This window comes from Cebidichthys violaceus, unplaced genomic scaffold (assembly GCF_023349555.1).
Source record: "Cebidichthys violaceus isolate CVI_PGR_0920_01 unplaced genomic scaffold, fCebVio1.0.p SCAF_12, whole genome shotgun sequence".
NCBI classification, from domain to species: domain Eukaryota; kingdom Metazoa; phylum Chordata; class Actinopteri; order Perciformes; family Stichaeidae; genus Cebidichthys; species Cebidichthys violaceus.
Window position 1 is genome coordinate 4,246,382 of NW_027176285.1, and position 26,870 is coordinate 4,273,251.

Sequence of the window (26,870 nt, forward strand, 5' to 3'; positions counted from 1 at the left end):
AGAATCCAGCATTGACTGCAGATGGGTTCATGGGAAATGAACCGCGATCTCCAAAGTCCAACATTTTGTTGACCTCTCCATCCACCCAGACCTCCTTTGTGGCTTCATAACAATGTTGCAGAACAGACGGGTTAGTCATAAATCCCAAGCTTTGTCACTGGAACATAAGATATACCATTACCATGCATTTGCCTAAACTGATTCTGTCTAAATATTTGCAATTAAATTCTTCATACTTTGGTTTTGAGCACGACATCTCAGGTCAAGTAGTCATTAAATGTTTCATCTACGTCACAAAATGCAATTAAACCCCAACTCTGATCACAAATGGATGTGATTGCACTCAAAATAAGTTTCCGACGTGGTATGTATGTTGTGACCACATATATATCATGTGGCTGGTAGCTGCTTTTTTTGTACTTAGTTGTGATCACAGTTTCCCACAAATACGATCCCCCGGATACCATCAAATGTGAGCAGAGACTGACCTCTGGACTTTAGTGACCACTAAGTGGCCACTAATGTTCAGGAACTGCAATTTGTCTCAAGTGGATGTTGAAAATATTATGTGAATGAAAGACGCTCGGTCTCAACAGAGCTGCAGACTCTCATTGCTGGACTGAAAGGTATAGTCAGAGGATTCCTGATCAAGACCACATCGGTCCAAACTGAACCGACACAAGAAATAGTTTGATGTTCATACACACCAGCAAAAAGGACATACAGGGCGGTGTGGTGCGTTGCGTTTTTATGTTAACTTTTTGCATAAATATTTCAGAAAATGTTGTGTAACGCATTGGAGGTGACAAGTGGAAAATGCTCCGGTTAAAGTCCGATCAATATCACACGGAGGAGTGGTGGTCACTTTGGTTACTCGTTCCTTTCAAAGCTGAGGTGCATCTACAGACGCCGATCATGAAAAAGAGTGTCAACGTGTACAAAGTTACCTCCACATTTACTTTCATCGTCATAAAAATAAAACAATTACATGTAATGGACGGAGACCGACGGAGACCGCGCTGTATTTGGTTCAGACGAGGCTCTTGTGGGAAACTGAAATGATTCTTAAATCTAATGCATTTGTCCTCATCCTTATCCATTTTTTTTAAACTTGGAAACCATTAAGAGTGCTTTCGAGCAGCTGCTGTTGACTCATTGACGAACAGGGCCCGAGATGATGATCAGAGATAGCCACAGAATAATGGAGTAGCATCCGTCCTCTCTCCAGCTCACACACCAAAGCACATGGAAAAACAAAAAAAAGTATCCAGATGGCTCACAGAACCTTTCTCATTTGTTAATTGCGGTCTGTTGCCTGGTCTGAGGTTTTGTTTTGCACAATAATGACAAAATGGCAGAGGTTAATCTTCTAATGACCACTCTACTGCATTTTGGAACACGAAATAACGTACTGTTCCCTCAGGACCGAAGCTTTAACGGGCAGGTGGGCGGTGGAACGAACCCGCATGAAAGTAATAATGTTAAGGATGGTAATCATTGGAAAAAAGCATGGCTATTAATACTTAAGTGAATGGTGTATATTGTTACTTTACTTAATTGGCTATATTAAATATTCAAGTCTTTCAGCAGTGCTTTGGGTATTGCAGTTGTTTTCTTAGTCACTTGTAACACAGCGTCCACCGTTCCTCCCTCTTCAGACCTTCCTCGTGGCAACATATGTCCGCTGTGTTCTAGGTGAGCTCAGTTCAATGAGCAGCAGACAGGAAACAGGAAAGGGGTGCTCCAATACAGTGCATATCCAATATTCATGGTTTGAGTGGCCAGACTGTTTCGCAGTCATTGGTGCACTTACTGCCTCTCTGCCATCTCACTCCGAGGCTCGTCACACAGCTAGTCACTCAAGACGTGTTCCCCTGCAATAAACATGAGCCCGTTCTTTCCAACGGTCCTGACAACCCCACGCAACCCGGCGCCCGACAAGGAAGCTGGTTCCTTAAAAAGGGAGAAAGGTGCAGCAAGAGCATTGTCAGGATGTGAAGATTTGGACTGAGGTAACTATCAGAGCAACAGCGGTTTCAAGCCTGAGCGTTGTATAATATGATTAGCATGATAGGAAAAAAATTATCTGTCAACAAATGTGTGGTTTTTTTTGGTCTTTTCTCAAATCTTTGACCATTTTTCTTGTGGCATACTATGTTTCACCTCTTCAGGGTCCGGCTGTTCTTGTGGCCTTTCACCCAGGAGACGGCTGTTCTTGTTCCATGTGAAATCAGAAGTCAATGTTGACGTTTGTGACACGTAACCTCTTAAGTAACATCACTTCCTGTAATTATTTTAACCCAAACCACAATCTTTACCTAAACTTAACACAGTAGTTTTTTTTGCCTGAACTTAACCATGTAATACAAAGTTATTTCTACTCAAACCATGTTCTTTTCCTAAACCCAACCAAGTACTTTTTTTTAAACCGGTATTACAAAAGCACTAATTTTAACCCAAACCACAATCTTTACCTAAACTCTACACATTTTTTTTTAGTTGTTACCTAAGTATTGCTAACATACTAATTTGAACCCAAACCACGATCTTTTCCTAAACTAAACAGGCATAGACTTGCGCAGGTGCAGTGATTGCTTGTGTTGCTTGACATTTGTAGGAAAACGCTAAAAAAGACCTTTGCCTAAGATATCATACAAGCTGCTGGATGGGCATTCGTGAGGGGTCAAGAGAGGCTTTCGCTTGCCTATAAAAGGGTCACAGGCCAAAAGGTTTGGGTACTAGTGCATACATATTCAGAGGAAATAAATAAAGGATTAAAAGATGTATAGACTTTTTTTTTTAATTCACAATTCTTATTCAAGGCAACCATACAAACATCCTGTTGTGAGACAAAAATGTAACACTTACAAACTAAAAGGGCTACATGAAAAAAAAAAAAAAATCTATCAACAGCAGCATGCTCTGTGAAGCTGCTTGCATGGTATTGACTCACCAAGTGAATTTCATCATCTTATTGATTGAACCTATAAAATGTGCCTTGGCCATGAGGTGAGGAAGTCAATAAACAAGTCCGCGAAATAAGAGTTTTGAAGCCAAACTGGCGGTACGTAACGGTAAACAGTGTTTTTTAACTGCTGTGTATGCTTGTTGCATTATTAACTTGAATATATGTTTCATGAAAAACAGCCAGGTCTATTTGTTAATGTTATTGCATGTTGCTTCGGTAAAATTTCCCTTTATGCAGCCAAATAAATAAAAATACTTATGACTGAAATACCTGTATATAAATCTGAAGTGGGAGTTTTTAAAGTATAATATTAATTGTCGTAACATTGCTTCTAGGCCAGGTTACTTTCAGGAAAGGGATTTTATTCCCATTGTTACCTGGTTGATTAAAGAAAAAAAACTATTTCCGGTTTTGGTCTCGTCATCAGAAAATTGATGTTCTCAGATTAGGTCCAAATGTGTCTTTCTGTCACCATTTTATCACAGCACAGCGCTCGCACAATGATAGATATTTAATTAGCGGCAGTAAAGCCAGGGCTCCCATAACTCTTTTTTTTTTGTGTGTGTCTCTGAAGGTCAAGTTGAAGTCCTGATCCCTTTCAGTGACCAGCTGTCCGTCTCTCTGCTTTTCTCTTCCTCCCCTTTGTTTTGTCGTCTGCGTTTGGAGCGCTCCGCGACACCATTTGTCTCCATAACAAAGTCCCGGTGAATAGCGTTTTTTGGCGGGCCCACCTGCAGGAGTCCCGGTGCTGGTCACTGGCCTCCCAGGACTACCCACCGAGGAGGAGGCAATTAAGGCCTGCAGAAGGGGCCATAAATCTCCATAAACTTCAGTGAGCCACTCTCCCCCCACTTTCGCTGGACACTCAGATAATGCATCTCCTTCTCAGCGGCCCCCAGACGGACTCCGGAGGAGACGAGACGATCTCCTGATTTTCCCACAGCTGGGGGAGCTTCTGCAGTCAAGGCCATGGCTCATAGTGTGACAACTTTTGACAATGCTTTTAGGCAGTGTTGCTGCAGTTTGTTGGGGTTTTGTTATTTTAAAAACAGAGCTTTTTTTTTGGTCTTCAAATTTTTGCTAATAAATCTGTGTTTACGAATAGGTAATTGTGCAAACACATTGCACAAAACATGATCAATTCCCCCCGTTGAAGCAAGACAGACTTGAGACTATAACCATGATTATCACGACTTCATGACATACTGCAGGGCTGGAACATGAGTTATGAATTATAGAGACTCTTCCCGTCTCAGTGCAACGCTGAGCGTTTTCCCAACATGCTGTACAACATGAAACCTCTTCTCTTTAAACGTGTGGTAACGGATCGTCTGGTGGTGCAGTTCAGCGGGGAGAGGCACTGTTCTCACTAATCAGACAGGACGTGCAACGGGAAACATCCCTCCTGAGGAGGAAATGCCTGCTTCCTCTTTATCTTATTCTTGAGGACATGCTCCTCTGCAAAGCTGCTGATGTATGGATTCAGCAGCCCCACCTATGGAGACGTAGGTGAGAGAGAGAGAGAGGGAGAGAGACTGTCCAGTGTTGGGTAATTACAGAGTTACCAGCACTGCTGTGATTAACATTTGCTGTGATTTTCCAAACCGTGTGGCGGTGTTGTAGTACTCCAGGTCGCTCTTAGTCTGGAGACTTTTTGAAGGCCTCGTCCTTGTCTTGGAGTCGACTGCCTTTTTACTCGGTCTCGTCTTGGTCTCAAGATTTTATTTCAAGACCGACAACTACTAAATCGCCTGCGTTGAATAATCAGTTGAGTGCTGAATAAAGATGGATGAGCTGATTTCAGCTGCTCAGTGTTTGTATTTGTTTGCCTCTAAAAAACACAGGAGAATTCCCACACATGTAATTCACCTCTGCAAGGCCTTTTGATTATTTTATCAAGACAATTCTCATGATAAACTTGCACACGTCCAGTATATACGGCAACTAAAGAAGTGAAAGAAGAGGGATTTTCGTGTGTTTTCTGAGGGTGCTTTTATGTGGATCTTTCAGATCAATTTGAGGAGTACCTATGGTTTGCATGTTCTACATTTTAACATAAGTCGTGCAGAACTCGCACTGGGCTGGTCTTGGTCCTGACTCAGTCTCCCGCTGCCTTGGTCTTGGTCTTGACTCGGTCTCTACCCCCTTCATGTCTTGGTCTTTACTCGGTCTCCTTGACTCTGGTCTTGGTCATGACTTGGTCTCAGTTTAGGTGGTCTTAACTACAACACTGCTGTGTGGCTGCTATTTTGTTCTTCTAGTGGATTGACTCTAGCCGATGGTTTCAGAATATTGAACACTTGAAAAACACCCTGCTTTGAATAGTGAGATTGTCAGGTATCACAAAACGACAGACAAGAACCCAATAGCACGACACAGAAAACAGTTCAGGTGTAGAAACCGGGTTTAATAACCAGCAGATGTCAAACCAGGTAGTAATCCGCGTGGCAAACAAATCCAGTGGGAGCAGGCAAAAGGGAAGGTCCAAAGTCCAAAAAGGCAGGTCAATACACGAATAATCAGGATCAGAATCGGAATGACAGGTTGCTGGATAGCAAGGGAAACACACTAGACAATCTGGCAGAGAACTGAGGGAAATGGGCCGGTACATATACACTGAGGGGCTGATTGCTGATGAGGAGCAGGTGAGTATGGAGGTGGGGCAGGCCAGGTGAAATGAAATCAGCAATTAGTGCAGAGTGCAGAAAATTCTGCTATCTGTGAGTGGTACAAAAAAAAGAAAGTGTCCATCTGGTGGTGTGTTCAAGGGCTGTTGAGCTCTTAAAATCCCAGACCTGGGAAGTTGGGCTACTTAAATATTTACGATGTAAAAAAACAACCAAATTGCCATTATGCCGTTATGAACATGCATGTGTGTTTGCCCTGTTTGCCATCTTCTTTGATTTTACAATAATAGTTTAATTTAATAATTATTGTATTAGAATTATTAATTAATTTAATGCATCGTCGGGGGAAAAACAAAAAACATCCACAAATGAATGTTGTGAGAAGTTATTCGCAAAGGTCTTTTTTTTTAAGTTTATGTTTACTTAAAAAATGGCCAAACATCCTTTTAAGTGTAGAATATTTTATACATTTAAAATACTCAGCAATGAGTGTTTTTCAGAGAAGTACTAAAGATTTAAAACGGTACACTCAGTTTGAGTTCCTTCCTAAGAAAGATACCCGCGACTGAGAGGACATGTTGATAGAAGTCTCTCAGCAGATGCTGTTGATGGAGACGAGAAAGGTGTTGACTTGATCTGTGAACTGTCTCTCCTCTACCTCCTCTGTCTGGCACATCTCAGACACACATCTGGGGAGGGAAACTGCTGTTTGTGTGCGGGCGAGTGTGTGTCACTTAGGTGTTCTACCTTTCATCGACCTGAAGACGCACTGTTTCTGTGTGCCGGTAAAAACCACATGTGGAGGTGGCAGCACGACTCATTCGATCCCCTACACCTCTCTGCTGTTCTTTCCACCCACCCCGGTTCTCCTCTTCGGTGGCGCAATATCACTTTACTGGGTCACCAGATTTCCCAGAGTCACAGAGGGGACAATGTCGCTCACCTCTTGACTTCTTTACCTCTTGAACTGAGAGAAATGTTCCCCTGATATGGGGCTAAGACTGCCAGCTGTCATTCTCACCTCCCACTCATTAACGAACGAAACCGAGAGCGGGAGAAGGCGCGCGGTTTAGTGAAAGTAAAACGGCACGTAACAGGGGGAAGCCGATAAGCATCGAGCTGTACTTGTAGAGCGGCTCATCTAACATTAATGGTAGAGTAATTGGTTTGTAACTGTAACACTTACGAGGCCATCAATAATGACCAGGGAGGCGAGTGTAGGGTTACTTGGTTGGGATAAGGGGCCATTGTGCCGGAGCTGAAGCCACAGGATCGGCTCAATGGGCCTGCAGTTATGTCGGACAAATATTTATACAGTGTCATGTTGCTGGGACATTCTAACTAGAGGAGACAAGAATAGGCAGGGTGATTGAAAAGTCAGATACACATGTACTACATTTCTACTCTATCTGAGGATCTACTATTGAATCATTCACCGATCAAAGCTCAGGAAATACAATAATGAAAGGGGCTCCTTGTACTTAACAGTGTTTATTTTTTTGGGGGGATGATGTGAGAGGTGCGGTTTTGGAAACATTTCACAAACGCAGTTCATATTTTCAATAAAACATTTAAATATTATTCTTCTATTATGGTATATTTCATTTCATGCTGTAATATCAGCTTATGGTGATATAGCAACATTTCTGGAAATCATATTGAGAAACTTTAAAATTACCACAAAGAGTGACCTGGGGATTTATTCAAGTATGTATTTATTTATTTTATGTCAAAATTTGAATACCCAATAAGATGGATTTGTGCTTTTCGCTCAGGATTAAAGGATAGGATCACAACTTTTGAAGTCTTTCTCCAAACGATTGCCCGTAACAACATTTAAAACAGATTTTGAGTACTGCAGTCATTCTTCCTGCTCATAATCGCCGTTTAAGGGTCCCTTCCTCAAGCCCTTTCATTGTTAGTGATATAGGAGGAAGTCCCCCTTTTGTATAAAAATATATGCAAAGGTTTATCCGAAAAGTACAAGACTCCAGCAGCCAGAGTTAGACAAATCAAGAGGATATCTTTCAAGGTACAGTCTTTCTAGTATAAAACTTATGGTTTTTTTTATATCTCTAAGACTTCTCAAAGAGGAGAACAGTTTTAAGGCATCCTAGCTTTAAATGTTTGACCGTTACCAAACAGCTTTCCGTGATGTGAGAGACACAAATGCAACACATGTAAACCAAAAGCCTTATTGTTCCAATTCTACCATAAAGAATGACAATCCCTGTGTCTGCTGCATTAATGCTTTTTAGTATTTCAGTAGACTCTCTGTAGAGTTTGTTCAAACAACTTTGGCACCGTTTTAAAATATCAACAGCAAAACCACACTGAGGACAGGTGTGTTTACCTGGATGTAAGCTTTTTATCATGTCTGCCAACACCTGAACAATGGCTTGCCTTTTTATGAAGCTGGAAAGGGCTAAATTAATTATGCTACATATTACATATTAGCTAAAATGAACAGTGATAACTACATCAACTAATAAGTATTCTAACAGTAGCATTTCCCAATGGATGACGGATAAAAAGAGAAATCAAAATCAACAACAGTCTCAGTAAGGTGTTGGCCCACTGTGTAGCAAACTAGTCTTGACACAGCTCAATATTGCAAATATTGGCATGCATTGTAGGTGTTAAATAAAAGCCATTATGACTAATGATATAAAATGAGGCACTGATTTGCTAAACTTTCCCTTTCAAAACTATGAGACTGGGCTGTTGTAACTCTGCTGTGTTCCCAGTTTGTCATTAACATTTTCTGCAGAAGCGCCGGTCCACTAACAGCACCACATCTGCAGTCTGGTACCATCTCTGCTAAAGCGACCTTGAGTCCTGCCAGGTTGCATCTTAGTGCCTGCGCTCATTTAACATGGAATGCTGAATATAAATTCCAACCATCGTTTTCGAACCCAGCATTAATAGATGATGCTGGGTTAGAAACTGTTCAGACTTGAGATTTCAAGAAGTACATACTGTACATACAATACCCCACAACTGTATCTACAGAGCTGTATTCCTCCTGTGATGAAATCTGAGGGGTGTATATTTCTCTAAAAAATTTGGAAATCAAGACAAACACACATTAACTTGGTTTTTGAGGTCAGATTGAGTTGCCATGTGACCCTGACCACCCCCTTTCCTCTTCGCCGCTCTGAGCCTCCCCTGAGAGCCACAGCTGTTGGGGACCTCTCTTTGAACTCACGGCAGGAGGTCCGCAGCAACCCCCGGGCCCAAAGCTGTCCCTTCTCTCCACCACTGCCTGAGACCTTGCGCACTGTAACTATAGCCTCACGTGGCCTTTTAAGAGGAGCTCAAACCTCCCGCGGCAGCTGCCCGGCCGGTAAGTGGATCCACGAAAGGCAGATCACCTGAGAGCGCCGGGGGTAGATCTCTGGAGAGCTGCTCATGTGTCCTACTGCCTGCTTCCATTCACAGAGGATCAGAAGAGGAAAAAAAAAAAAAGGCAGCGAGGACCCATGGGACTGAGCAGAAAAGGGAAAGTAACAAAACTAGAAACTTTCAAGGTGACCCATTTATTAAACTGCTTGGACTGCTTTATTTAACAGACGTGGTCCTACGTGGTGTTTTCTCAAACAGCAGATGAAACGGGAATAAAGCCCTGCTGGAATTATGGAGGAATTTTTATTGTAGAAAAAAAAGCTAGAGGATATACTGTACCTCTAAGCGTTGTCAGGAATAGCTTGTGGCCCGGTCAAATTTGTGTTCCTGTTGCTTTCTCTCGGGTTAAGAACTAGCAGGAGGTTGGATGAGGCACGGAATTGGTGGTCAAAGGGTTGTAGATTAAATATCTGGTCTGATCTGAGCAAAACTGTTTTAAATGTATCAACCACACCCAAGCGGAGGGAATGGGAACTGTCAAACACTGACTAAACATCCTGCCTATATGCTTGGGAGATGCACCTACATCACATCCAGCCATTCAACCAAGCAATTATTGGATACGTGGTGCCTCCTGACCCCTTGCAAGAACAGCTTCATGAGAAGGTGGCGAAGACCCATCTGTCGCAAAAAAAAACCTTGCGACAGGAAGAAATGGCTGCTATGCTTTAACAGTGGCATGAGATCGGCCTCTATCCACCAAACACTGCAAAAAGAAAAGAATAGACCCAACTGCACAAGACATGGGATCCAGTCTCCTTTCCTCACACCAGTGTTGGAACCCTGACCACTTTGTCTTGTAAAGAGCAATGTTGTATCCCACTCTTGCCGCCTGGATGGTCCGCACAACCTGTACAGACAGTCCAGCCCTCCTCAGCCTCTCCCTCTCAGGATCCGAGCCTGGAGAGGATGGCCCAGGGTGGGCAGTGCGTCTATCGCATCCGCCTCATGAGACAGAGCAGCCCCCAGTTCTGGGGGATCGTCCAGAGCTTGGCTTGGCTGTGATCATCTGGGTCATTTATGCGTACCACTGTGCTAAGCGGCGAGCTGGAGCTACCAGAATGATTGACAACTGCTCCTGGCTCACTCGCTGCAGGAGGAGATGTCTTGGCCATGTCATGTGTGCAAATGGGTCCAGCCACAGCAGTGGATCGTCCTGCGGTGCCAGTAAGAATCATGGTGGGCATGTTTGTGTTTCTTAACAATTTTTCCTTTTTTTTCTGTGTGGTTAAAGTCAGGGGAAGATCAAGGTTATGGAAACGTAACCATGGTTATTGTCCGGTTAGGAGACTTAAACACTTGGTTGAGTTGATATAATTTAAGGGGGACAGTAAGTGCAGGTCCGTGACCAGACTCAAACTCAGAATTGCCACTTCACTTGCCCATCTACTTTGTTATATATACAGTAGATACACTGCCCTTCTTAGCACTCAATGTCGGCATTGGACAAGAATCATGAAGTGCAAAATTGTCCTATACAGACAGAATTCCTACGAAAATGGGCTGTTTGACAGTGTTCTACTTAGCCACTTCTTCTCTCCATACTGGCCGTGCACAGATCCCTTTCCTTTTGTGAGTTCAGTCATGCTCTTAGAATTTCCCTATATAGACAAACACATATACTGTCGGTCTGTTGCTAGGATGGATGCAATTAGAACTCAATTTTGCACATAATGAGGACTGTGAATGTCTCCCGTCTTTGTCTTTGAGTAATTGAGCAATCACTTCTTGGCCACAATGGATTGAAGGAATGATTACAGCAACCTCTCTCAATAGATATCCTATACGGCATGTAGACATTCTGTTAAGGCAGAATAACTTGAATGATTGTTATTGAAAATTAGTTGGTCTATTAAAAACCTCAGTCAATCAATTTAGGAATGATTGAAAGAAACAATTCTTTAATTTTAATTTTGGCGCTGATGCTACACTATTCACAGCTGTATGAGGGATTTTGGCTTTAATGCAACTGTCAATTTATTTAAGGATAAAAAAATAAAAAAATTGAAATACAATATATATATTCTCCTCCACATTTTTGTCCCTCTCTTCTTCCCTTCTCACAATGCCACACATTATTCCCATAGAAAATTCTCCACCTTGCTATGCTCGGTGAATTTTCAACATTCCTCCTAATATCAGGATACTAAATCAAATAAAGATTAAATTCGTGGTGTAGCGGCAGCCGGGGCGTGCCATGTGGGACGTGTAGTCATTAATAAGCAGTGGCTAATTGAGCTGTGGTTCTGTGGGAATACAGTGAATCTCTATGGGACTTGTTCAATGCTTAGTTTCCCCCTTCAAACAACCCTCATGCCTCTCTCTCTCTCTGTCGTCAAGGTTTAAAGCTCTCCTCCCTTACTGCATATCGCCAATGAGACGGGGAGATGAATTAGGAAAAAACCTTTTTCCGACCCTTTGGGTTTTGTCATTAAATGAAACGTACAATCCTTGGTTCGGCGAATAATATTGCATTTCCTCAGAAAGCTACATGTTGCTGAGGGAGAAAGGACCATTGGTTCTGCAGAAAAATCTATTTAGACAAACAATATGTCAAATACTGGGTCGGTGACTGCCTGGACAAAGTCTGTGTTAATGACCTTATCTCTGTCTATAGCTGCACAGGGATATAGAATTTATTCAGGCCTTTTTGTAAGCGGTGGCGAGTGGTTGCCAGCTGGCTAAAAGAGGCATTCAAGAAACCAAGGACACTGTCTAATTTTCTAAAATGCATTATTCATTACTATTCCAATAAAACTACCAAGAGGCAAAAACGACAGAGGCTATAACTCAGCTGATAAACATCCCCCTCATCAAGCTGATTGACAGGATCTACTGTCTGTCCTTCGCTTCTCTTTATGTCCATTATTGCTATCGATTGCTGTCAGTTCGGAATGATATTGTTTATTTCCTCTGCTTGGCTTGCCGCGGCTGCAATAATCACTTCCAGCATGAGCAGGAGGGTTCTAGCCTTGAGGTGGTAGTTTCAGCAGCACCAGATACAATGTGTTTTGTCTCAGCCGGAATGGCTTCAAGATCGATAACACCTTGTCAAAGATTAAGACCCGTCTTTATTGAAAGTGGCATCTTGTTTATTCTCGACTGAAGTCACTTTAGTATATGAGTTACATGCTTTCCGAATTGCTTCTACTTCTACCTTGAATGAATCCATTTTGTTGATAAACTATAATAACAAATATATATATATATATATATATTTGTGTGCGTGTTTTTCCGACATCTTATAAATTTAACAATTAATAGACTGGAAAAAAAGGAATCCACAGGGATATAAATAATAGTATCAATCATTAGTTACAGCATTAATTTAGTTACACTAGACCAAGAGTGGCTGATATTTTGTACAGACGTTAATGGTCCCCAGATGAAGCAGACTGACCTGAGTAATCTCATGACTTTTCATCTTGTGCCTTCAGTGGGGCAAAATGTCCCTTTCCAGTAAAATATGTTAGCATCAAGAGAATGCATTGTTCAGACATTCGTGGTTGCCAGATGATGTACCTTAAAAGGTCTTTCTAACACCCTATTGATGTTAATATTTGTGAATGGCCTTGACAGCTAGTGGATGTATTGACATGAAGTTTGCTATAGATATTTGTCTCACCTTGCAGAGCAGCTAAATCTTGTGTTATCACGAGGCAGATCACACGAAAGTTCATCTGGTCAGGCTTCAAGTAATGCGTTTGTGTCCCTTTGTGAAAGCCAAAAGCGCGGACCTGTGAGGCGCTACAGGCAGCTATGGGCGTGGCTTGGATGTGTGTGAGATGACGAGGAAGGACGAATGTTTGTTCTAAACAACAATGGCGGCTCCTGAAGACGTTAGTGTAGCTGCTGCAAAAGCATCAGTTATATCAGAACTGCAGAGTATTTCTTCAATGAAAGAAGAGCAAATCATAAAACATAGGGCTTTTTTTCAAAAGTTTGATTGACAGATGGCTCATCCAATCACCTACCAAGTACTTTTTGAAAATGCCTGCAGTTTTCCAAACAACGGTCAGTTTAACGTTGAATACCCAAAGGTAAAAAATATAGCACACACAGATCTTGAGGACAAAGTTAACTTATCTAAATTTATTCTCAAAACTAAACTGTTCGGACATAGGCAGGCACATTAAAAAAACAAACATGGCAGGTGATTGGATGAACCTTCTCCCAGCCTTAAACCCTAGCTATATGGGGTTTTAGACACAGTTTCACATTCTACTGTGTCATGTAAAAAAAGAAAAAGAAAAGCATGCTGCTTGGTTCCACTTCCCTCTCAATCTGTCAGTCAGAAAACCCAGCAACATTTATCTTCAAACAAATAAGTACAAATTTCCTGTGAGATGAGGTCGGTGTGAGAGAAAGGAGGGGGGGAGGGACTGAGACCGTGGCTGCAGGGCAGCAATCACACAAAACACATTTGGAGGTCATTACAGAGCCAGTCATGCTGAGTGATTCCTACAGGCTGAAACACTGCTTACAGTGTTTAAATTGGATTTGATGAAAGCTTTCATTCAGTCCAGCTCATTAGTTTGAGCCTTGGATAGTACACATTCTGAGCTTACTCACTGTGAGCCTTGCACTGTAGTGTCAGTGCCAGGAGGTTTGCTTTTCATTTATTTTTGACATAAATCACTCAGTAGAAACACAAATCCAAAAGCAGAGCTCCCCAATATGTCCGGAAAGCAGAGCACGTCCAAAATATCAGCCTTCTGTTTGGGAAATAAGACATGGATGCTATTGTCTTTTGTTATATATTTCCCCCACTCTGCTTTTAAAAATCTAAACTTTAAGTAGTGAACGTAAATGTTTTTCCAATGCGGTCCATTGTGAACCCAGAAAGGAATCATATATGAACTGGAACTAATACAGAGCTATTACACTTTATAAGAACCAAAACCAGAAAAGAGCTGCACAAACTGCAAGAATAGGGCAAAACCCGCACAACTTAATGAAAAATCTATGAAGGCCTCCCTGCTACAAGACACAAACAAAAGACCATTCTGTTGCCTACTACTTCAATTTGGCATCCTTTTTTTTTCACAGGGATGGCGATATTACCCAAATCCTCATGGGTAATGTTTGTCTCAACTTCCCTGCAGACAGTTCAGAGTGTCTGAGATAAGATTGAGTTTTTCAGGGTCTTGCTCAAAGACATCTCGTCTGGGCAGAAGACGGTCTCTGTCCTCACATTGGCTGCTTGCTGCCTACAATGGTCTTTGTAGGGACACTGTGCCCTACCGAATGACAAGTGTTCTGTTTTTTTTCCGGTGCCATTAATGCCCAAAAGCCTAAACCCAAATGCATTTACTACAGTCAGAGGCTATTAACGTCCTCTCAACAGCAGGCTTCTCGGAATTTCCCAGAAACCAAGGGCTGCCGATGTTTCTGAAAACCCATCAAAATTTGTGCACAGAGTTATTTTGTGGTGCTACCTACTCCCATGGACAACTGGACAAACGGAAACAACGTTAGATCATCGGATTGAGATTTGTCTGGCGTAGCTGCAACGGACTTTCAAAGCAGAAAATGTTTTTTGCCTCAAATCTGATATAATTGTTTCGTGAATATGCCCTGCTTTGAAACCAGCAGGTCCAATGGGCTTTAGTGTTAAAAAGCATGCTGGGAGATGTACCAAAGGACATTACCAAAAGAAGTTCAGAGACAGCAAAACACTTTTCTAAAACTGAATATTATTGTGCATCAAAACCGGATTTCTAAGCGAGTAAGACTACTTAAGGGCGAATCATCCTCGACATTTAGCCGATGCTCTTATCTAAATGTTAAAGATTGAAGCAGCATTTCTCCTCGGCTCTCATCCCCTCGCAGCCCGTGTCCGCGGGCATTCATGCGCACACGTGGGATGCAGGCCCTCGCCAGAGTGACCCTGGGCCCTCACGGACGGAAGACGGCGCAGGCTCCCGTCTGACTCGGCTCAGGTCCACGCGGCGGGCTGTCAAAGCCCATCATTGTCATACACTCCTGCGATCAATACCTCACAGCCTCCTGACAGAGTGTGTTAGCGTAACGCGCTTCTCTTTCTCTCTCAGGTCTTTAATCGGAGAAAAAGAAGAAGAAAAAAAAGCCACAGAGTGAAAGCAAAAGTGTTTCTTAGTGACACGGTCTGTCTCTTTTGCAACAGTGTGACTTTAAATAGACTCGGTAATAGCATAGTGTTCCGTTTAATGAATATCTCCCACAAATTCCCACAATTTAGAATTCAGAAATGCCTTTCAGCTGTGACGCCTCATAAATGGAACATGTATTTTCTCTCATCAGTCGAAAGTTGCAAGCTGGGATTTTTTTTTTTTTTTGCAAATGTTACAAGTTCTTGCAGCAATTCTTGCCCGGACCATGATTTATATCTTTGGAAACTTGAACGCTTGAGGCTGTCCAAACTATGTTGAAATAAAGCTCAACTGAGCTCAACTGAGCACAGAGTCAGTGCATTAACGTTGCACACGCTTCAATCCAGTGCTTTATCAATTGTCACATTGATGTGCCTACACTAAATATTGAAAGCAATAAATAAGCGGACACTTATGTGTGACTTTATTTTGGACAATTTCTGGCGCTTATTTTGAGCAAAACATGAGTCTTACTCTATGAAAAGAACCAAACAATGCCAAACAAAGCCATGCCGAGTTTACTCTGAATGATTTATAAGTTGATGAAACCGTCCTGCCTGGGTCCATTGCTATTAAAACCCTGTTTTATTTTAAAAGTGTTGGTATTTCTTTCTCTGCAGGGACTGTTGGAGCAGAGTCAACCTCTCTATTGATTCTTTTCACAAATAGTTGGAAGTTGGGCAAACCCATGTGAGTGAAGCAAAACTTTGGGTGATCAATGGGTAAGACCTTCTGATAAGATAACGTGATTTTTAGACGCTGACTATTTGTCCAATTTGTATATTAATTTACTGTAAAGCTCCTCAAGGGAAGACAGATCAACAATGGAAAAAATTAAGACGCAAATAAATGGCTACATAGGACCTAGAGGCGTTTTACTGTAGATCCATCTCTAACATGTGGTTGAAAGTTGTTGCACAAAAATATAAAACACCCTTGACCTACAGTACAAAGTGTCTCCAGGGACTTAATATGTATGCAGCAATCTAAAGTACACTCGTGAATGTTTGGTAGTCTCGCCTGCCTTGTAAATGGCCATAGCTGTTGCAACAGTAACTGCTTGCATTCCAGGGGTATATGTGCCAGCTCCCCCTGCAAGCGTGTACACACACACACACACACACACACACACAAAGTTAGACAACACACATAGACACACTTGCAAAATCAATAATCTTCGGTCTCTCTTGGCAAACAAACACACCAGAGCTTCTCTGTGGTACGAGGGGCTTCCATCCTGCCAAATCGCAGTTTGAATAGTGTGTACAAAATGAAATCAATTTGAAACCTTTTTTCCTCTCTTTTTTTATTTTTTATTTTTTTAAAGATGTCTGAAATCCAATAGTTTGCTTACAGGGCCTTTGTATGGTACCAGACGTCAGCCATCTCAAACAAATATGAATATAGTGCTGATATTACTGCATGAAGCTGCAAACTCTTGCGACATTGGACTGTTACCTTTAAACTACATACACTGTGTAAGGGTGAGTGCTAAAACAAATGTATACGTTCGGTTGTAATAAGTATAACATCATTAAGTGATTCTGGTCATGGGGAAGAATTTTTTAAATTATAGATACATTTATTTTTATTTTAGAATTACCATCCGGTTTGCCCCACTTGTTATCTATCAGTTCAATTCCAAACATAAGAGTCTCTTATTTTGTTAATCTAATGATTTTGTCATAGGTCACAAGCAAAGTCTTTCAGCCAACACATTTCAAAATAAAAGAAAACTCTTTTAAACGAAACAAAGCTGTAAACAATAAAACAAAGGCTGCCAATGGTGATATATTGTATCAAATTTTTCTGATAAAATGGGCTCGACTCACCCATGCTAACGTCCACACAGAAGGGGTCCATTTTGAGCTACCTCTGGCAGACAGTCAGAGCCACAGATTTATGTCTTCCCCTGTGAGCTGCAACTCACCCTGGAGATCTGACAAAGTCTATCTCAGACTGCCCTCCAACCAAACTCTTTTTACTTCTTTCTGGCCAGCTCACTTCCAAAGAATGGACGGTCCCCTGTTGCAGATCAATCTGTTGAGAGCTTCCCATTCTGGGCATTAGGAAATCCTGGCTTTCTTTAGTTGTAAGGCAATCGAAAGAGAGCAGTGCATGGCTGAACTCCTAAACAGGACTTTCTCATGCAGCTGGTGCCTTCCAGGACAATGCCACTGCGGGTATGGGTTTGTTGGCTGGTTGTTTTTACTATTTTGGGGGGCTTCAACACCACTTTGTTCCACCCCTGTGATTTTCAGAGAATTGTTCAAGAGCAGGAATATGAATATTATCAGGGCTTCACACACAGGTGGCGTGCGCTAAATCAGCAGGACAGAGCATACATACTGTGTGGTTAATTGTGTTTCATTTTGGAGGTTTTACTGACAGAGTACCATTATTTTGTCCTGTGCAGCAACAGTAGGACATACTTGAAGATAAATAGATGATTATCGTACTTTTATAACTTTTATAAAATTGGACCCGACCTTCCATCTTTAAGACCCCGTTTCTTTTTCTTGTATTTGAGGGAAAAAAATAACGACATAAAAAACAACAACAACGGACGTCCACTAAAAGGCATTACAGTTTTAAACCCATTCATGATGCTATTTACCACATTGGCAAAATAATACTGGTAGAAGGGAGTGGTGGCGTGACAACCACATCCCAACACATTGGTGAAACATTACAGCCTCTCCTGGAACTGTCCTTGTTCCTCCAGCATCGCATACAATCACGCAAATGAACACACACACACACACACACACACACACACACACACACACACACTCGATCTGGACAGAATGACATTCTAAATGACCCAGTAAATTTAACATACTGTATAGTCCAGAAGACAGGGAAGACCAAAGACTTTTGCAGAATGTTTCACATGTCACTTTTAAGTTCGTCGTTACCTTAAAGAAACATTATTCAATTGCTAATAAACAGTTCCACACCAAAACTCACAGCTAACACAAGTCACCAACCAGTGTGTCGAGCACGTTGCAGCCAAGGAGAGATCTATTACGTCTTTCCATCACATGCATTGTGGCATGAAGGCGTGGACACTTATAGTGACAAAGTATATGGACCTATTTGATAGTTGGACGTCTCAGGGTTAGCAGTTCCATCCCTGGACAGTAATAGGCCAATTCACTGAGTGCATAATGTCCTTTTAGAGCTCATGTTCATTATCAGCCCGTTCTCATTCCCATGACTATTTCCTGCTGACCAATTATCTTTGTAAAGGACTTTGTATGTATACTCTGTTAAAAAAAAAGAAGAAAGAATACAAAATAAATCTGGCCTCATCGGTCACTTAACATCACAGAATTCCTACTTTATCCAATGACAGTACTTTTAAAACCTCAGCATTTCATGTTGGCTATGGTGAATTGGCAGAACAAAAAAAAAAAAGCCAATGAAAATGCACATCACAGCGTAATAACACAGTATTTTCCACAGCTAGAAACGTCTACCAGAATGATCACGCTGTCTACAGCAGTCTTTTTTTTTGTCATTGGACAGATCTCTAGGTCACCAAGGAAAAGAGGGAGAGAATTAGCAAATGGGACTTGAAAATCCTCATGGTACCATAACTGTCATATTCACATGTGGAATTGTGTTTATGACCCTGAGTGTCTGAACTGTCAGTATAATTACTTGGTCTCTAATGGTCTTGGTTATCAGGCTCAATGAGCCTCGTGCAAGATCCACTCGTACGAACAGATTCGTCCTTAAGTGGCATTTATGAGTGATTTAAGAGAATTTGTAGCTTTTACGGATTAATATTCTTTTCATCATATCATCATAGGCTTGGGAGGTTTTTTTGGGGGGGATTTTATGATGTCCCTCTTTTAGAAGAGCCTCTGAATCCACTTCTCCTTCACCCCCTGAGGTGAATTACCACAAAATTGCCATTAACGCCAACACATGTGCAATGCAGGGATTCAGAATACCGCAAAGAATGTTATTAACCCACAAACTAACCTGTTGCTTACATTATGCCATCCCATGAGTGACGTGCTTAAGCATTTCCATACCTATGCGGCCCACATCCTGGCCTCCAGTTTGACCCAGAGGTCGCAACCCCCTCGCACCAGCACTGGGTAAATATTTCCTTCCTGATTTAACAGAACATGCTGAGCTGGGTGGGACAGACTTGCTATGGATTCCAGTGGCTGAGTCAGAAAGAGAGAGAGAAAGCGGTGTGAGAAACAAATTGGACAAGTAGAGAATAAAAGGGAAAATACCGGCCGGCTTGTGGGTTTGTGTGTGTCAGGGGGAGGGCAAGCCAGGCCTCTGTCATCTTAAAAGGCACTGTTAGCGTACGGGTCCATCCTGCTTTAATTAGAACTTCAGGCCTGAAGGTGGAACTCGACCACTGCTCGCGGCTCCGGCAGGACACACACCACATGTGCAACTGAGGGATGGATTGGGGGGGGGGGGGGGGGGGGGGCTGCTGGGGGGGATATTTGAGACTGTTTAAACAAATCAGTGAGGGATATCAGTCACTGAGGACCCTGCGGGAGTTGATGTTGGTTTGTTCCCCCGCTGCAGAGGCATTTGTCTCCCCTCAAGAGACAGCTTTGTCATCGGTTGAACGACGGAGAGAATGAGAGATGTTTCTATGTGCGATGGAAGAAGGTACCTGCCTGATTGCTCCAAGCATAAAAGCATTCTGGCAAAAAAGAATAAACGACATGGCAATCATGTGTCGTTGGCATTTCAAGTCGAATGCTGCTAACAAGCTATCGGCTGTCTGCGGGACCTCTGACCTGTGTGGGAGTGTGCACGGCTGTGCAGAGCGGTGTCCAACAGACATTCACGTGTAAAACCCAGATGGTCAGTTGTAATAAACATGCCCAGTGTTTTTGGCTCGCATAAAGGGCATGGCGCTGGTGTTTTACATTCATGCCTCGAGGCATGAATGTGTTCACCCAGACTCTCGAGTGGGCTTTACGAGTGATGGCGAGGGAAGCCTGTTTCCACCTTGTTTGAAATACTTTAGTTTTTTTGTCTTGCAATAGGGCGCGGCATTGGGGAGGTTGCTGTAATAACGGACACCATAGGGAGCGGGGAGGGGAATTCAGGTGGCCTCCCATTGGCGCCGGATGTTTTGGTAAGACAACATGGCGGCTAGGGCCTTGTGACATAGGGCTGTTCAGAAACTCCGTTGAGCAGGCTGCACTGAGAGGCAGGCAACCACATCTGTTTTCACTCAAAACAATCAAGGGGCCGGCACTGCAGGCAGCTTGAGCCTGTTATTAAAGGCTTTCTGGGGCCTGCTGAGGGACGGCCCAGACGGAGTGATTTATCCACCCTTTGCTGAGTGGACGAGGATCGAGTGTGATGTATACGGACATGGAATTCCAATCAGTCATCCTTGCCAGGACACCAACCCAAAAGGCCTGATGAATCTAGTCTCCTGTCTCCTTCGACAAAAACGGGATTTCACTGTGAAAGGTTGTATATGCAGGTTGGTCTCCGGTGCTTACCCTTGGTGTCTTACGTCATTCGGATCCAATGACGGGAAAGCGCAGTGAATTAGGGAAACGTCGAGTGCTAAACTTTTCAGACAGCGGCAACTACATGATCTCATGTGTCACGTCAACACTCTAGAGATAGTGCATAGTGGTGGTTTAGTCAGCAATCTGAATTCAGAACAGCTTCATTACACTTGAATCATCATTTTTTGCTGAGGGCAGACTTGCAGAGTCGCTAACTTGCAGGGCTTTAAGGAGATGGGTGAAACTCATGGCAACCGGCAAGACAAACTCAGAGCACTTCATTGGGGCTCTGCCTTGTTCGTTCGAATGCTTTTAAATAATTTGGGGACGGCCCTCTGGAAGCTGAATAATTCACTGTAGCCTGATGAAGTCTCGAGCCAGCTGGGTGTTCCATTAGTAGACTCACTACCCGACAGCTCTATCGCCTGGCAGGCCAGTGCAGGGAAGGAGAGCTGGAGAGATGAGTATATCTCTGTGAGGGGGGGTTCATCTTGTCCTCACTCTGCCCACTTCAATTACATCAGCCACAGGTTCTCTGAGAAAAGGAGAGTCACTGTCTGCCCCTTTTTTCATTCAGACGAGCCTCCATCCACCACACCCAACACGTGACAGCCATTCAAGTTGTTGAATGCCGACCTCAAAGGACCCAAGTGCCGGACAACTGACGGAGAAGGGGAAAGAAGTAGAAGCATGTCCTCTGAGCTAATTCCTCCTTCCATGTGACCTAAATATGCAGTTTTACGTCGGAAACTGGCTGAATGACCCCGTTCTTGTCCAGATGGCTTCCATCATTTGGCGGTTTTTGTCCAGGAGAGGCTGGTGAAAAACGCTGGCCTGCTGTGGCATCGTCGCCGGTTTAGCCCATCTAAGCTCCCCTGGCAGACGAAACGATGAAACGAATGGACATAGCAGATCAAACGCTGCTTTGCCGTGACTAAAATCTACTTTCCTGTCAGGCATGAAAGCGAAATGGGATTTTCCGCCAAGGGATATCTCCCTGCTTACCGTCCCTCCCAGATTATCAGTGATAGTTGATAGCCAGGGTATGATACGTGAAACAAGCATCGACTTGTCGGTGAGTTACTCTACTGTACATTTACATTAGCACCAAAAGAATTCTACATACTTTCCTCACATAGGACTTACAGAAGCCCCCATATACCACTCATTCATCCATCATGTCCTTTCTGAGAATGGTCACTTCAGTTCACTTTCAGTTCCAGATATCACTCAGGTTAACCTTGCCCGCATTCCCAAGGCCTGTCTCCCTTTATGTGCAAAGACCCTGTCAGCTCTTGACGAGTGACTGAGTGGCCAGCTTCACCTTGTGCTGCCAGCCAGCCTCATTCGTAACATCATCACCTTCACTTGGCCATGTCATGCCTCTTACAGCAGATGGATGTCTCCCACCCAAGGACAGCTGGGTAATGGCCCTCATCCTTGGCTTCAAGACGGGGCACAATCACCTGTCATTCTCAATCTGTATGCTGCAAGCCTGAACAGACAGGCGATGCAAAGAGAAAGAGGAAGCGGTGGAGTTCCTTGCGCACCATATGGCTTGTTGAAAGAATCTAGAATTGTGTACCAGCTGTACCAGCACCTATTTTTATTTGCTGGGTCCCAGTACACAAACCGAATCACATTCATGGTAAAACACAAGACAGTTTCCAGTGATAAATAACACATTTTAATGTGTGACGTCTCTGAACTAAGGAGGTGATCACTGAGAGTCAAAGAGTGCTCAGAGTATTCATGTACCAAGAACGTAATCGAACATGACATGGGTCCATTTCTTTTTGGCATCCAACCCAATTGACGCTCGCATCAAAACAAGACTTGATTGATTCTTTGGGACTGATACAACCACTCCTAGTCGAGAGATGAAAAAGCAAGTGGCTGGTGATGAGGATGAAAAAAGGAAATATATAGACATATACACCCAGATATCATTCTCAAAAGTTAGCAAACAAAACAAACCCTAACCCTTAAGCAAAAAACAAAACAATACAATAAAAACTTATTTTTTAAGTGGGCTTTTTTCCCCCAGTGTTCTTTATTTAATTAACTGCATTCATTTTGATTTGAACTCCTTTAATTTCCCCTCATTTCCTTCCACCCGTTTACTTTTACGCAACTTATAATTTAGCTCAAACACTAATGCTTCAAAAGACAGCAATTTATTTTTAAACCCTAACAAAACAATGACCCAAGAATGTGTAGCCTAGATAGACATGAGAAAACCAGCTGCATCATAGTATTTGAGACCATCTGTTGAAAATGTGTGCTAAATAATCTTTATTGGTCCAAATGTATACACGTTCACACAAACAGCGACGAGACGCAATTTCCCTAAAGTCACACTGAAACCATACACACCGAGCTCGTCCTCTTCAAGCTCAGGACCCTTGCATGGTGTAAGTCTAGACCTCTCTGATTAAAATGTAACATCACTCCATTACACACTAATGAACACATAATGAGCTACAAATAGCTCTCCGAATGGTCCTGTTCCTCCACTCCTTTCTGTGTCCTTATTCATCTCTATTAGGAAAAAAAAACAATTAAACATTATTAGTTTATATGGTTACATGTAAAAATAAAAAAAGGTACTGTAGTCACTGGTACACTTATAAGGAAGAATACTCAAGAAGACACATTACAATCTAAGCACCAAACACTCACACATGCTAACTGGAAGAAACACAATGTACAAGTTTCAATCTGTCTTTCGTAGAACAAGAAGGCGACACACAATGGTTCACTGTGTTCAGTGTTGGGATTGAACAACTGCTCGCTTTGTACAGTGAGACCCAGCCAAACTTTTGCTGATTTAATCCCTCATGTCTTTATTAATAACAGTGATGACAGCATATCCATGACTAGGGGCGCTTCCTCTTTGGAGGATTACTTCCTAAATCTCTTAATCCTTTACCAGTTAGCTGTTTTCCAAACACGGTCGTCGACAGTCATCTCTGCATGTGTGGCAGGGGGCTTTTTTTTTATTTTAGAGGGTTTGGACTCTTTCCAGCTCTGGGCAGGGGGAGAAAATGACAGAGGGATGACAAAATACAAATGTAGGACAATGGGAGAGAGAGGTAGTCATCATGTTATAATTCCTCCGGTCTCTCCTCTAAAGTGCTACCTCGATCCTTTGCCTATTAATAAGAAAACACTGACTAAAGTGCTGAGTAAATGTCACGGTGAAGGGGAAGCTTCTGTTTTTCGTACTGATGCTGGTAGTTAGGAGATGCTTTCCTTCTGGATTGAGTATGCAACCCCTACTTTCTGTGTGGTTGTTGTCCTCCTAGATTTAATTCGTCATCTCTTAACTGAATTCTTTAAATGGATGTTGTTGGATCTGGTTTTTACCTGTCCTGTCAATATTGGCACAGTTTTTCCTTTCAAGTGTGTTTCCGTCTAATTGTTTTCAATCTGAGCATGAAGGTGGAAATACCCGAAAAAAAGAAGAACAAAAAGTTGGAAAAGTTTAACGTTTCCTGTTTTCACTTATCCAGTCTGGTGGATTTACACAATCAATGAATCTGAATGTCTTTGGCGTTCCCTTGACCAATGCCTTGACAACCACTGGATGGATTGTCATAAATGTTGACGTTGCATCTATTTCAATAACTTTGCTGATCCCTTAACTATTCATCTAATGCCACAATCCAGTCTAATTGTTTCATTTACTACTGAATCTCCCATCAGCCTTAGCTGTAATTTCTCATGTTAACATTTAGCTCAAAGCACAGCCTCTTAGAGCCACTAGCATGGCTGTAGACCTTTCACAGATTAATAACAACGCGGTTTTCAGCTCATGATGTCAGGAGTGTGATAGCAGCAATGCTGAAAGCCTGCAATTTTGGTGTGGTTAATGAAAAGGAAAATAAATAGGCTGGATAATGAGAGAGAGAGAGAGAGAGAGAGAGAGAGAGAGAGAGAGAGAGAGAGAGAGAGAGAGAGAGAGAGAGCAATGACTGTAGTAAGAAGATGGTAGACTAATTGAAGCAAAGTATCGGTTGTTATTCTGAGGATGATTTACCAAAAAGGGAGCTTGAATCTCAGCTTTAAGTGTCTCCATTCTGGAGATTTCTCTCTACAGATGCAACCATATTCCTGTCTGTGCTGTCTGACGATGACGGTTTAATGTGTGTACACAGAGCGATATTGAAAGGGAGTGACTCAAGCTGACAGACATACAAACCGGGCAGACATAAAGACGGCCAACAAGCCGGAGCAGGTGATGGCAGGGTGAGACTGACGCGCTGAGAGGGATGAGAGAGGCTGCCAAGAAAAACCTCATTCCTGCCACGCTGTTGCTGTGACAGACCGAGAACGTTAGAGTGATTGAAAAAAAAAAATACATAAAAAGGGGGGGGGGGGGGTTGGGGTGAGAATGTGAATAAAGAACTGAATCTCTTCGGTGCAAACTCTCCTCCTCTGCCTTTCATACAGGATCTTACCTTGAAGCAGAGAAGAGTCTGCCAGGATTACAAAGGACTGATGCTTGCAGCCCAATAACATCACCTGCATTTACTTCCATTGTGCAATAAAGACATCTTAATTTAGCTTTTTATGCTCTTTTTTTTAGCCAATCTATGTCTTAATTTCTCATTGTTTAATTAAGTCCCAAATGTATATTCTCACCTTGATGTACAGAGACTAACACACTTAATCGATGAAATATAATCTACTTTAATGTAATAATTGTTTTTTAGACTCTGGCAGAATGGTCTGACAAAAGTGAAGCCACATGAAATGTCACCATGAAGCGCTCAGTGCAAATATGTCATTGTGACATCACGCTATTGGTTTAGCATGTGCTGACATTTGTGTCAGAGATGTGGACTGGAGCAAAGGTTTGCTTGCGTGCACGAATCACGCAAACATCATGATTCATGCAGTTACACAACAGCTAAAAATCACTTTTTTACTTTTTTTTGCAGCGAAAACCATTATGCTTAAGTGAAAGAGTGGCACCTAGTATATAGTCTAGTCCTGAGGTCCTCTAACCTCAATTCAAGGTCCACTTGTAATGGAAAATGTACGAGGACCACCAACCAAAACAACATCATGACATAAAAAGAAACAAAATAAACTGGGTTGTAAATATGTCTTATGCCTTTGTTAGCTGTAATGAGCAAAATAAATACTCTGCTCATCCTCCGCTATCACTGGCGGCCATTATGAACTCAGATCTATTGTTGTCAGGGTTATATTTCCACACCATACACTTTTACTGGCGCAGGGTTATCTCCCACATCACTTTTTCATATCAAAAATATGTTGCGCCACTGCAACATTAATTAGCTTACAGTAGCAAAACACGTCTGTCTGTAGCTGATGTTGTGTCGTGATTGGCGTGGAGATATTTAAACGTAACGAAGTCGTGCTTTTTTTGTATACATTTTTTTTATTTACGTGAATTCTTGAACATAATTTACTAAATGAACATCATGCTGTATTGAAGATTTAAAACTAGAGATTGAGACCATAATCTTATGTTTACAATGTTTACTGAGGTAATAAATTAGGTGAGAAGTAGGGAAAATACAATCTGACTTATTTTTTAAACCGGAGGAGTCGCCCCCTGATGGTAAGTAGAGAGAATGCAAGTTTATAAGAATAGCTGTTCTAGGCCTGTATTTAGATTCATAAAGGTGCGGAGGAGAACGTGAGCGTAAAACCAACACCCCCCACATACCTATCATTTAAATTCACAACGAAGGCAGCAGCAGAATGTGGAGATATATCTCCTCTATGCAGAACTGTACAGACCTCGGGGCACTTTCCCCTTCCACAGTGTATTTGTTGTTTCCCCAGCAATCGTCTTTTAATTAAATAGAGATTAATTGCTATGTTGTCCAGAATGAGGCTATTTTGTCCTTGTTAGTTTTATTTTGATCACTCACAGCCAGCCCAACGCTGGGACCCTGTCTCTCAGCAGGAAGCAAACACAACTGGTGCAAAACAGAGGAGCGGAGAAGATCAAAGAAATCAACAAAAAAGAAGAAGATAAAGCTGAAAACAAGAGGGGGGTGGAAAAAGAGAGACAAAGGCAATGTGTAGCCAATTTAAGGCTTTAACAAGTATTCATTATTGATTAATCCCTCAGTTATGTATTTGATTTATCATTTGTTCTCAGAAATGTCGCACCACAAAGTTTCCCAGGGCCTAGGAATTAAAAACAGAAAAAAATAAAAATCTGACACTGGGCCATATCTTT